Below are 12,910 nucleotides of genomic sequence, written 5' to 3' on the forward strand. Positions count from 1 at the left end.
ACAACAAAAAAGGAAGTGAAGAGTTAGCTACAGGCATACAGATATAGATCAACTAAATCCTGGAACATAACTTTGGGTGAAGTAATGGTGAGGAATAGTCTTTAAAGATGTTGGGGATCTTTTTTTTTTTTTTTAAATGAGATGATTTTATGACAGTCTACATATGCTAAGATGTTAAGCTATTTGGATTAGTGTACTATAAGTTTCTCCTCGCTATCTGCCAGTGAGAAATTTTATAAATGCTTTCTCTGAAATATGTCTACTGCTGATTTTTTTCTTACCCCCTAAAATTCACTTTAAGAAAGTTTGTTTTTTTCTTAAATTGAGATAAAGTTGTAAAATGATGGCTGTAGCTGTGTATGTCTACCAAAATGATACAAAACTAAAATAATACAAAAAACTTTGACAGAAAATGCCATTATAAAAGTTAAGAAAGAAATGAATACCAGAAAAACTTTACACTATTTCTAGTAGTATGCTTTATTTGAGGAACTCAAAGTAAATTTCCTTAACTTCCTTTAAAAAAAAAAGTGTAACATTCTCATGGCATAAATCTTTTAGGCTTATGTTAGATAGATCTTTAAAAAGAAACACTAAAAACTTAAATAAATTTTAAATCAACATTATCCTCCACACAGTATATTTTAAGCCTTCCAAGATAGAAATCAAGAGAAATTAAGCAACATTAATAAACTAAAACTGCTGAGAGCTTTTAAACCCCTGGGGATTCATTTGCTTCACAGCCATATACTTTTACAACATTTAAATTTTATTTGCCTTTGCTAATAAAAATAATTTGCCACAGAGACAGGAATGAAGACATATTTATCAATATAATGGGAAGGTATATTCTAGAAGTCCTTGGTGGATTGAAGGAAGAGGGAGGTATACAACTGAATGGGAAACAGACTTATATTGGTAGAGTATAGGTCCAAGAACACATATTTCAAATATCAAGGAATTTAAAAGGCTAAACGTGGCCCTTCATAGATAATTTACAGAGAAAATGCATTTTAAATAAAATTTTAGATAAAATTATATAAGCAAGCGTAATTTAGAATTTCAGTTGTTCATAGAAAGCAAGTTGACAGGTGAAGAAATACAGTAAGGAGTAAGCAAAGTTAATAATTACAAAATGAAAAAGTATTAGGGTTCAAAGTGAAACAGGGGTGATACCATTATAGCTCATTTTTGAGCCATGATACTCTTAATTTAGCTGCCTGGCAAAAACCTGTATAGATAAACACAAATTCCTAGTCACTCCAATTACAAAGTTAACATTATTCTCCTAAGAATTAGGCCAATTCTTAACAATGCCGCATTTGAGAAAACGGCAAACTGCTGAAGCATCTATTTAGAGAAAAAACAGTTTTAGTAAATACTGAAAATAAGTCACCACATATATATAGGTTTACTTTTCATTTTAATATGAATAGTGTTGGAACATTATGAATCTAAATCTTCTTTAAGGACCTCTCTCCAGTATCTCAATGTTCTAACACTAACCTCTTAATTAGTCACAATATTTCTTTACATTTCACCAACGTTATTCCCTTTTTTGTTTTGTCTAGAAATTTGGGGGAGGGGGATGGATAAATACACTGAGCAGAGCAAAAGAATATATACAAAAATACATCAGAGGTAATGACAAGACAAAAGTAAATCAGCAAGTGGAAGTAAATGCCCATTTATTTTAATACGTAAGAATACCTACAAGGAAAGAATATTCTACAGGAAAAAAATATTCTACCATATGAGTATTTATGTAATTCAATAGCAATGAATTTTCACATAAACAATGTGGGACTTAAAAAAAAAAGTAATGGTACTTTTAGACAACTCCCCAAACTATACCTAGTTAGGGCGCTGAAAAACACAGTAATGGGGTCCACCTGGAAGTTCTGAAAAACAAATGAAGATGCTAAATTTCTGGAACAACTCCATAAAAAAATCAATGAAAATGACTCAAGCCACATGGGGGAAAAAAAAAGACCTAAGAACTTAAAGTACTTTGTACAGACTATGGAAGTTATAGGGCTGGAAACCAAGTATATTAAGAAATACACAGTTGGATCTAGGAAAATATTTATGTCATCTAAAGAAAAAATAGAACTAAACTATGGCATATAACATCTGAATTAGGCACTAGATTATCTGTGGATCATAAATACTGCAGTATGTTTAAGGCAAGTTGTAAGCACCTGTATTGCTTTTTCAGACTCTTAAGAAAATAAGCAGTTATCATTTTGGGTTGGGTCTGATCAAGTTTGTTAGAACTCCACAAATTAGGGGGTACATAAGTAAGCTTACTTTGAAAAGTCTATGTAAACCTTAAGCTCTCACTGGGCCTAATTTAAGAAACAGGCTTTCTTTATTTAAAGGGCAGTGTGAATCTGGGCACTGGTTAGAACATTTTGGATCCATTCATTTATCACTAAGAGTACTCCCATCTACCACAAAGTTAAAGGGGGGGAAAAAAAAACCAGTGTGAGTGTGCCAAGAATTAGTATTCAGTAATTGCAATGAAATTGTTATTACTTCTGAATTCAGTAGTGGTTTGCAATTTTGTCTAGCAACAATGATGTCAAGAGAACTTCTCAGTGACATTCTCTTACAAGTCAATGGCTTCTTTCTGATTTAATTTAGAGAGGTAGAAAATACGTGACCACTTCCATCATTCAGTTTTCTATCAGTATTACAACTAATAGCTGATCTAACATGAGACTATCAACACAGAAATAGACAAGGGTGATGAGGCACAGCCAGCTATAAATTCTTAAAAATATCACAAATAATATGCCCTTTATGTAATTGAGTTCTGTATCCCTCACATTTTCTCTTGAAATAAAAATGTCTGGTAAATTTGTCTGGCTATGTTCATTATACTGTTGTATGCCCTATGAGTCTCAGTCAAACCATGAAGATATTTTCACATATTTAAATATACTTTCATAAAGTATAATTCTAATAGCTCTACAAAGAGAATCGGTTTGTGTTTTTAAATTTTTGCTTGTACAAAAGGAATAGAACTTCTCATTACAAGTTATCTGTAAATTTAATGTTCACCTTCTTTCTTATTTTTACAGTGTGCCACATACAACAATTTCCCCCTATTTAGGTTTCTAGAATATTACAAGGATTCATTTTATTTTATTTGTAAAAGCAAAACCACTGTACTATCACCAGTGCAAATAAATAAAACTTCAATGACAGTTTACTTAGATACAACCATTAATAAGTCTAGTCATGTCATAATGTGATTAAAGGTCTCTTTCCACTCCAGAGTATGAACTCTATGAAAACAATATTCAATTCTAAAATGTCCATCACTCTAAATCTCAAAATGCAAGTTGAGGAATTTTGAAAAACAGTTAAGAATAGTTCATAATTGTTATTTGTATATAATTTCTTTTGATTATTCTATATCCACCGTAGTGCAATTGTAACATTTTAGTTATCTGTATATAAAAAGAAAGCATGTACTGCACTCCTTAAATTGAATTATAAAGAAAATACTCTTAAAAATTCTTCCATTCTTGTACTGAAACGTGAACTTTTGGATGATCTTTTAAAATGGAATGTCCTCCCTCACTTACCTACAGTGATGTATCATCAGGTTTCCAGTCTCCTCTTTAAAAGTTAGTAACTCAATCACAATTAAACACTTATTCCACTCAGTTTTGGGTAACAATGAAATAGTGGGGTTCTTAAGGAAGTAGTGACTTGAACAAGGACTGAACCTGGGTCTCCTTAAGTAACAAAACTGGGAGGATGGGAGAGGGGAAGGAAAAAAGGAAAGAAAAAATGACTTCTAAAAAGCTTCTAAACTAAAATGAAGTCTTAGGACCCTAATGAGCATCACATACATAACTTTACACCCACTTTATTAATGGTATACACAAATAAATCCAAACTGTAAATTAATTAACAGTATTAAACAAACACTACATTTTAAAATTCCAGTACACCGAGAATATACTTATCCATAACTCATAGTGACAGAAAAGATAAACAGGCCCCTTGACAACATAAAACATTTCCCAAGGTACCGCACGATGCAAGATTGAAGAGGAGAGTCTCTAAAAGCTCATCTTGGCTTCAGTGTTGACCTGTGACATAGACTTGCTATTAAACACACCCCTCCTGTCTCCGCGGCTGCCTAACCAAACTATTTGAGTTAGGAGAGCATGCAAAGAGGTGCCTTCCAGGCAAACTTTTGTTTTCTAAAAGTTAATCTCTCCAAATACTTCCAGTTGGAAAACGTCCCACTTCGGCTACTTGACACCAGGGCGTCACTTTCTCCCCTCGGCTTACCTGCTACTACTTAATTATTCTTCCAAATAGACTCTGGGCATGTTGCGGAGGTAGCTCTTTAAGCACTTCTGAATCCATGATGACTATATATGTACACATCTTACACACTCCCACAGGTCTCTCACACCCTTTTTCCCTCCGGCCAGTCCTCAGCACTCACCCAGGCCACGTCCGGAATGCCAGCCCACCTGGGAGCAAACAGTACTCGAGGAATAATCCTCAAGACCAAGAAACTGACTGGACTGCAACATGTGGTGAGAGAAAATGGGGGGGGGGGGGGGGGGGGGGGATAAGCATTACACATAGCAGCTGTCCATTAAGTGGTTTAAATCTGTTGGTTAAAAAGCCGAACAAACAAATACACAGATGGGGTCTCGTTCCTTGGGGATTCCGGAGTCTGAGGAGCCAGTGTCCAGTTCGGCCTCCCTGGAGTCGTCCCTATGCAAAACTTGCACCGGTTGCGCTCTCAAAAGCCCCAGGCTCGCACGTGTCTTTACCCTCTGGTCCCTCCTAATCGGTGTCACCCCACGCGCCAGGTGCCCTGAGAGACTTACCTAAGAGATCTCAGAGTCTGAGGATAGTAGGGCAACTTCTCCTCCCTGCTCTAGACGGGCCCAAACGCCCTCAACAAGCGAGGGTCCACAACGACGCTCGCCCAGAGGTCGGGGTGTCGGGGCGCGTCCTGGCCTGCAGGGCGGGGAGACGCGCGCGGGAGGCACGCGGGCGGCGCGCCCGGCCACCCAGTGGGTCCTGCCGTGCAGCCGCCGCCGCACGTGAGCCGCGGCGAGCGCGAAGGGCTGTCGGGACACGAGCTGTGCCCGGGTTAAAGCCAACCCCCAGCTACCGACTGCCCTCCGCTCGTCAGGGGCCTCCACCGACTTACAGGTAAAAGCCAAGCGAGAAGCCCTCCCTTTCTCCGCAAGGTGCCCGCGCCCCTCCCACATTCCCTCCCTAAAGAACCGGGAGGCGCGAGTTCACCCTAAACCTACGCCCAGAGTGAGGAGACCTTTCCAAAGCAGAGTAAAAGTAAGACTAGGACAGATCCCGGGTGAAGCGGGTCGTGCTGTGGACAGGGGAAAGAGCGTGATGGGGGCAGCAGTCAAGATGCACCATTATCCCGAAGCATCACTAGGGGCCAGGAGTTTCCTTACTGGAGAAACAGTTGTGTCCCCTCTCCGCCTCTAGTTCCCAGAAAAGTACTTCTTAAATGAACGCCGAAGCGCCTAACTTAGAGACGGACGAGCAGCATGCACTTGCCCAATTGAGTAAATAAAGGTCAGCAGTTGGATCAATAGTGTGCTTCCAACCGCCAGATGTTTTTACTGTTGTTTCTCCTCCCAGGGGGAAGGGGGGAAGGGAGGGGAAGGAAGAGACAACAAACAATAAAAATAAAAGAGTAAACAAACACACATCTGGTGTTTCGACACACATTTTCCTCCAGCCGCGGTCTCTCTGGACGAGGCAAAATTTTGCATATTCAAAACTAAAAATTAAACGTGAGCCAAAGGCAATCTCCCCTCTGTCGATTCTCCCTTCCCCCATCACAATGCAAAATGAAAAGGAACAACAAGTGGTGATGTTAGGTCCGGAAGACGACCCCGACGCGGAGCCGAAATTTGACACATGTCACACTCGCCCCGCCGCACCAAGCTCAGCGGCTGGGGCTAAACTTTGCCGCCGCCGCCGCCGTCGCCGCCGCCGCCGCCGCCGCGGGAGGAGAGCGCAGCAGAGTAAAGTCGCAGCCCGGCCCGGCGTGGAGGTGGCTGGGACGGGGTGGGGTGCGGAGGTGCAGCGCGCCAGAGTGAGGGCGAAGAAACTTACCGCGACCTGGGACGCCTGGGCAGCGTCCCGGGAGGTGGCACCCGCGGCGCCGAGGCAGAAGCCCCCAAACAACACACCCACGAGCGAGTCCCGGCAGCTGCTGCCACGAGTGGGGGGCGCGCCCTGGGGGGGGCCGGAGGAAGCCGCAGCCAGCAGACGCGGCCGCCGCATAAATAACCGGGACGGGCGCTCGCTGGCGGGCTGCGGGTGGCGCGGGGCTCGAGCCGGGGCGCAGCGGCCGCCGCGGAGCTGCACGCGCCGGCGTGTCTCGCGCTTTCTCGGAGGCTCGCGCTGTCTCGCGCTGCCGCTCCCCCCACCCGGATCTGTGTGTGTGTCTGTATGTGTGTCTATGTGTGTGAGTGTGCGCTGGCGGGCGCGCGCACCCGGGCGCGCGCGCGTGTTGTTGGCAATGCAAACTGTACACACACTGCGCGCAGAGCCGCCTCTCCTCCGAGGGGCGGGGTGGGGGAAGGGATGCCTCGGAGGATTCTGAAGTACTGCCGGGCCACTTGTTTGTTTTGTTTCACTTTGCGTTGTTATTGTTGGTTGTTGTTGTTGGTCCCCAAAGTGGTTTGGAACCAGCCGGTTAGAATGCCTGTCGCCCCCATCTACCTATCTCCCCCGGACCCCCAACTTCTTTAAAAGAGGGGGGAACGCGGAGCAGAATATTGTTCGGCTTTGCAGTGGAGCCTCCTGGCTGACGTCAGGTCCACCTGCTATGTAAACAACTCGCTGGAGAACTTGTTTGTTCTGCGCCTGATCTTCCCCCACCCCCACCCCCACCCTTCTCCCCACCTCCTGCTCCGCCTCCTCCCGCTCGGCCCAGACGGCGCGTCGAGGAAGGGGGTGGGGAGGGAGGAGAGAACAAAACCGTATGCTGTATTGGCAAAGCCGAGTTGTGTCTGCTGCTTCTTGGCAGTCCCCAAAGTACGTCCTCTCAGCAGACGGAGCTGCTGGCAAATGAAACAGGGGATTCCACGTGAAGTGCAGAAAGCCTCGAAGGGATCCAAAGCCCTCGGTGGCAGGGAGTTAAAAGTGCACGGTAGTGAGACAGGGAGACCCAAGCGTGCGTTAAAATGCTGATTGGCCTTTCTTTTCACGGTGTGCGCCTCCGCGGCCTGGGCTGGAGAGAGGCCGAGTGTCTTTCTCACTCTTCATTGTTGTCGTGGCTCCTGTCTCACTTGGGCCCAGGAGTTCTTGGGCTTCCTCGTGGTGGCTCCGTCCGGGTCACCGGCGTGGGGCTGGGCGGCGGGCCGGCCGGGGCGGAGCTTGAAAGGAAGGGGCCGCAGACCTGGGACTTTTAGGGTTTGAGGCTTTCGAGACGGGCCCTATCAGTGACTGAGGGTTGCCAAAGTACCCGGAATGAAAGGAAAGAAGAAACTGCCACAGCCCGCTCCGCGCGCACTTCAAAGCCAAGGCGCCGGCGCGGGGGATGCGCGGGCCCATCCTCCACAGCACCCGGGTCCCAGCTCCCGTCCGTGGAGCACGACCCAGCCAGCTGGCCCACGCGGGACCAAGGGGATGACGAGGGAGAGACCGAGGCAGGACCAGACAGGCCTGGATGGGGCGCGGGACCCGACTGGGGGATTCCTCCGTGTAGTCTCTTCCCCAAGCCCGCTCCCCGCAGGCGGTGCCTCCCCTCCGTCTCCCGCCAGTCGCTCCGCTGCCCGCTGGCTGCGCGACCCTCCACCCGCCGCCTTCTCGGCGAGCTGCCGCCTGAGCCCGCCGCTCAGCTGACAATCAGTGGCAAAGCGTGGCGTTCCGAAAGGCGCTGAAACTTTCTTCCAAATAGCTGCAGCCGAGAGGCCATTGCGAATTAGAGCCTGGCCCCCGGCTTCTTCCCGGCCAACTTTAACATCTCCGGTGGCAGAAAGGGGGGAGGGTGGCTGGGGAGACGGGCGAGCAGCACTAAACTTCTGCCTTTGAGTCTTTCTTTTCCTCAAAGAGCAGCGCGCCCTTTCTCTAAAGGGCAGACGCGAGCTCACACGCACACACACTTGGCACCAACTCTTCCCTTCAGAACCCGCAGTTCTCCCGGGGAGGAAGCAGCCCTGGCACCCACATCTGTAAACACACCGTCAGCTTTTCTAGTGAAACCAATTAAGTCAATAAGCCAAGGGGCTGGTCGTGGGAAGACGGCCCCTGCCAGGAGCACGAGGAACGAGGTAGAGTTGAGCTTTGAATTGCGGGGCTTTCTGCGAGCTTTTAAACTCCAGGTAGTCCTTAAGTGCTCTGCTTATGAATTGTGTTCTCACTCTTTTTAAAACTGTCCTTTTCGAAATGCAGGCTGAATAGTGGACAAATAACCCAGATCTTTTTTTTTTCTTTTTTTTTTCTTTTTTTTTTTTTTTCTTCCCCAAGATGGGAGCAGGGAAAGAAGGAGAGAGCATTCTTTAAAATTAGGAAACGCCAGACCCAAATGGCCCTACCTCGCCCTTCTGAAAGATTGGGGATAATTTCATGTTAAGTAATCTGCGTCTGTGCTTCATTGGCAAACCTACATAAAAAGCGGATTCTATGAATTAACCTGAAACTATTTTGCAAAAGACAAGGAGCAAACGGTGTCGAAATCCTTGGAGAGCTGAGGATGTCTTTCCACAGGATTTGTGAAAAAAGGTAACAGAATAGTCAAGAGGTCTACAGAGTCCCACTTTCCCCCTTTCTTCTTCCTCCCCCGCAGACACCGACTCGATTTACTTCTCTGTCCAGGGGTCTGGAGGAAGTGAGTGGGAAAGGTTTATTAGAGAGGAGTCCGGGCCACTTGGAAGAGAAGTTCAAGTTCCCAACGAGGAGAAAGAGGGTTACGCTCGAAAGACTTGGAGAAGAGCGGGTTTAGTTAGCCCTTCTCTTTCCTGTACACAAAGACACGTTTTGGTGAAATTCGCCGCCTCTGACGTTTCTCTCCTGTGAATACAAATAGCCAGGAGCCAAGGGGTGCAAAAGGATATCTCAGTCCGAGGAGCACTTCTTTCTAAGTGGGCTGTGTCCCCTTGACACTCGTCTTTCTAAGCGGGGCTGAGCCCGCAGCCCCCGGATGCCCCCGCTTAACTTCGCCCCATTCTGTCCTCGCCTGCTGCCATTCCCCGGGCCACCAACCCTTCCCGCAGGGAAGGCGCCCAGGGCGTTGAGAAAGCAGGTCCTGCCAAGAGCCGCTGCCCCGGGCGGACCCCTAGCCCGCAGCCAATGGGCTGGGCCCGGGTTCGAGAGGTGAAAGTTCAGGCCCAGGGCTAGCGGCTCGCTGCCCCTCTGCGCTCGCCTCTCTCCCAGCCCCCGCCCCCGGCCACAGTGCAGACACAGCCCGGCTACCAGGGGCTGCCACGGTGGCACGTAGTTTGTTGATGGGTGGTCATAAAATATATTTATTTGCAATTCCTTTAACTCGCCCACCACCCCCGCCCCAGCCTGGCCCGGAACACTGCGGGCTTTGTTCGCCTAGCTGCTAGCTGGAGCCGGCCGGGGTTTAGCGCTCTGTGCTAACAGACTCCAAAAAAAGTTGAAGTGTAATAATAGGAAAACCGGGTTTCCGCAGCCGAGGAAAACGCTGAAAGGGCAAACAGCGAACGAATAGTTTTCTTTTGCACAAGTCACTGGTCAGCCCACTGGATCGTGGCAGCCTTGCAACGAAACACTGCCTAACAGAGAAAAGGGGGAAGCCAAATCCTGTCCCTGTAGTCGCCGCGCAGGGTCGCAGCCACAGCTCAAGCCTCCTTTGCAGCACGTGGGGCTGCAAAAGTCATTTAGAAAGGTTCCAGGGGAAGTTACACGGGGCTACCGGGTACCTGGGGAGTTTCACCAACTGGACCTCGAAGTGCTCTCACGAAAATTTATTTGATTGCAAGTTCCTTTTACGATGAAACCGCAAATCAACAAATTCCAAGCCCCTGCTCTGGGACGGTCGAGGCGAAAGATAAATTCGTTTGGGATGGTCTCTGCGAGCGCCTCTTGCGCGAAATAACCCACCTCAAATGAAACTAACCAAGGCCAGGATGAAGGAAAGCAACGTACGCGAGTGACACGTATCAGAAATGTCGGTTTCATGCTTCCCCGAGCGGACTGCTTCAATTTGTAGCCATTTGTTACAAAATAGAATTATTCATACACGTAGGGCTACTTTCTCCCAAACTTTCAGTTAAACAACAATTACAGGTTTGTTTTGGTTTTGTGTTTTCTTCAGAGCCATTTCACTGGGGTCAATTGTGACTGATACTTAAATTTGACTGACTTGAAAGATGGCTGGGAGAAAGGGTAAGGGGCAGGTTGTTATTAAATTATATTTTTCTTGCTAGAGATACCGTCTTCAAAGTTGTACTACTCACTTCAAATAGCTTGTAACAAAAGTCTTCAAATGCAAGGTGAAATATCTTCCCTTTTCCACCTAAGAACGGGCACCTATCAGGTTCCTACTTTTCCCCGTCCTCTACAGTTTTTCTGAAGATGAGCAAATAAACAGACTCCTCTTAGACATTCCGCTATCACCACTCTCCTCCCTGACACATTTTAGGAAAGAGAGAAAATTCTAGTTTCACGGAAGTCAAATCAAGGGTAATCTATGTTACCAAGTCAAATTGAATGTTGGTGGAGTTACACCACCATCTGTCGTTAAGCTTCGGGACTACAAAATTTGGGGCCTATAATAAATCTTAATGAGCTTTCCCAACTTTTTGTTTGTTTGTTTGTTTGTTTGTTTGTTTGTTTGAAATCACAAACTATACTTTTCGTTTGTATTTGTATAACATGTACCCTAAATTTACCTGAGTCCTAAAGCAACACATAGGCGTTCCTGAATTCATGCTGCTACCCGGCTTCTCCAGTCATCTCATCGTCAGAAAAAAATAAATACCCCACTTCTGCCAGCTTCCAGATAAAGCCTTTAGAAATCAACAGTGGGACTGCAGACTTCCATTACCCCTCCCCTTCCCTTGCTTCTAGCAGGCTACTGATAGAAAGAGCCTCCGCTATAAGGGCCACCCATGTCCTGGAGCCAATAATAGACTTCTAATTCTCTCATGAATTTAACCTCATCCTTTGTTAGTATATGTAATCTTGAAACCTATAAACACAGCATATCTCTGCTAAGAGGTCAGCTGTGTCTTTAAAAATTGCTTGAAAGACAGTTAATGTCAGGTTCCAGTTCTGGTTGATATCACTGCAGAGACAAAGATCAATTGCTCTGGCATAAGATCATGCCAAGGAAGGCTTTATCCAAATGAATATAGAAAAAAAGACAACTACTGGATAAAGAATTCTAATGCTCACCCAAAAGCCTCCATCAAGCAATGAGAACTCCATTTTTTTTTTCACACAACACTGTGGTGGCACAGTATATATACATTAGACCTATTTTTTTTTTTAATGATCTCAAAATATCTCACCCCTCTCTGTGTTAGAGACTCGACTACCAAATTTCTATTTTCCAGAAAATAATTACTTTTTAAAAAATGTAACAGCTTGCTTATGTTGGTAGGCATTCCCTGGAAATAGTAATATTAAGTAGAATCATACTAAATTATCTACATTTGAGCAACTTTGACCACACAAATCACAATTTCACGTGATTCAAATTCATAGGAACTAGATTTTTCTGAGAAGTGGTCTATCACTGCAAGAGTAAGTATAGCTAAATAGTTAAATCCCTGATGTTTACTTCCTGACACATTGACTTAAATATGTTGAATTGCTTGATGCAAGAGCCCTTTGCTTGATGATGTTTCTACTATTACATTAGTTTTAGAGTTTGTATGTCTCTCGATAGCAATGAAATTTTGGAGCTGAAGGAAACTTCAAAATACTCTAGTCCAGTCCCTTCATTTGAAAAATCACAAAGCAAAGATCCAGACATGACAGCAAGATTATACCCCTCATTAGTAAATCTGGTAATTATTATTGAACTATTTCATATTTCTAGACATATAATAATCCTCCTTCCTCATACTCTACAAAAGGCATTTTTGTCACCCCATCTCCCCCCCCCCACCCCTGCCCCATCTCTTTACATTTTCTTCACATCCATCGAAACTGATACGGCTCATTGATGGCAATACCTTTGGATGTCAGTACAGTATTAAAGATGGTTAACTGTCATGTCATGTCCACTGTAATACACAGGAGGAAAAAAAAGTCTGATGACTTGTTTCTCTTGAAAGTCAATTAAAGTCTGCAAGATTTCTTCAATAGTGTAAAGAGGTTCATCACTGTTGATTGCAAGTGTTCATTATAGAAAAACTGATGGCAAGAGGTGCTAACACAAACCACGGTTTATGATGTTTTTCAGGGTTAATGATCTTCAGGGACTCCTAGGGGGCGAAACCCATAATCTCAGTAGCAGCTTGTCTTCACTACACTCCAGAAATAAAGGCTAACATGAGGCTGTGAGAAAAATACAACATTGATTTTTTTTTTTTAAGCTATGAGCAAAAACGAACTATATCAGGATCCTACATCGGTGTAGATTTTTATTTTGGTTTCATAACCATAGGGCTGTAGTAACCATAGTCGTTTACCCAAAAGATGTATTGAAGTGGTTAATTGTAACAAATCATATAAAAGTTCAGTTGTTCGCCATCTCCCTCTCCCCCTTCTCCTTCTCCCTCTTCTCCTTCTGTGTCTCTTTCTCCTCCTTTTCCTTCTACTTTTTCCTCCCTCTGCCATCATCTACATTACCACCCTCACAATGAAAACTTCCAAACTTCCCCACAGATACTCATCTCCTAAGCTCCAGATGTGTTGAATCAATTGCCTGTGGATATCACCATATGAATTGTGAAAAGGTACCACT

At 45.1% G+C, this 12,910-nt stretch overlaps 1 protein-coding gene across 5 annotated transcripts in view; it reads right to left on the minus strand.

The window, feature by feature from the left end:
- Window positions 1-6,345, minus strand: part of FOXP2 (forkhead box P2) — a 569,876-nt gene extending 563,531 nt beyond the window's left edge. For 4 of the 5 annotated variants that reach the window (XM_040472193.1, XM_040472192.1, XM_040472191.1 and 1 more), the window contains exon 1: window positions 6,136-6,345. The gene's annotated coding sequence lies outside the window, so the exon portion shown is untranslated. Of the gene's footprint in view, window positions 1-4,868; window positions 4,964-6,135 lie in introns of those variants that run through there. The other variant, XM_040472187.1, reaches the window with a different exon arrangement.
- Between the last annotated feature and the right edge of the window lie 6,565 nt (window positions 6,346-12,910).

The sequence above is a fragment of the Herpailurus yagouaroundi genome, unplaced genomic scaffold (genome assembly GCF_014898765.1).
Source record: "Herpailurus yagouaroundi ecotype Mexico unplaced genomic scaffold, PumYag 100, whole genome shotgun sequence".
Taxonomy (NCBI): domain Eukaryota; kingdom Metazoa; phylum Chordata; class Mammalia; order Carnivora; family Felidae; genus Herpailurus; species Herpailurus yagouaroundi.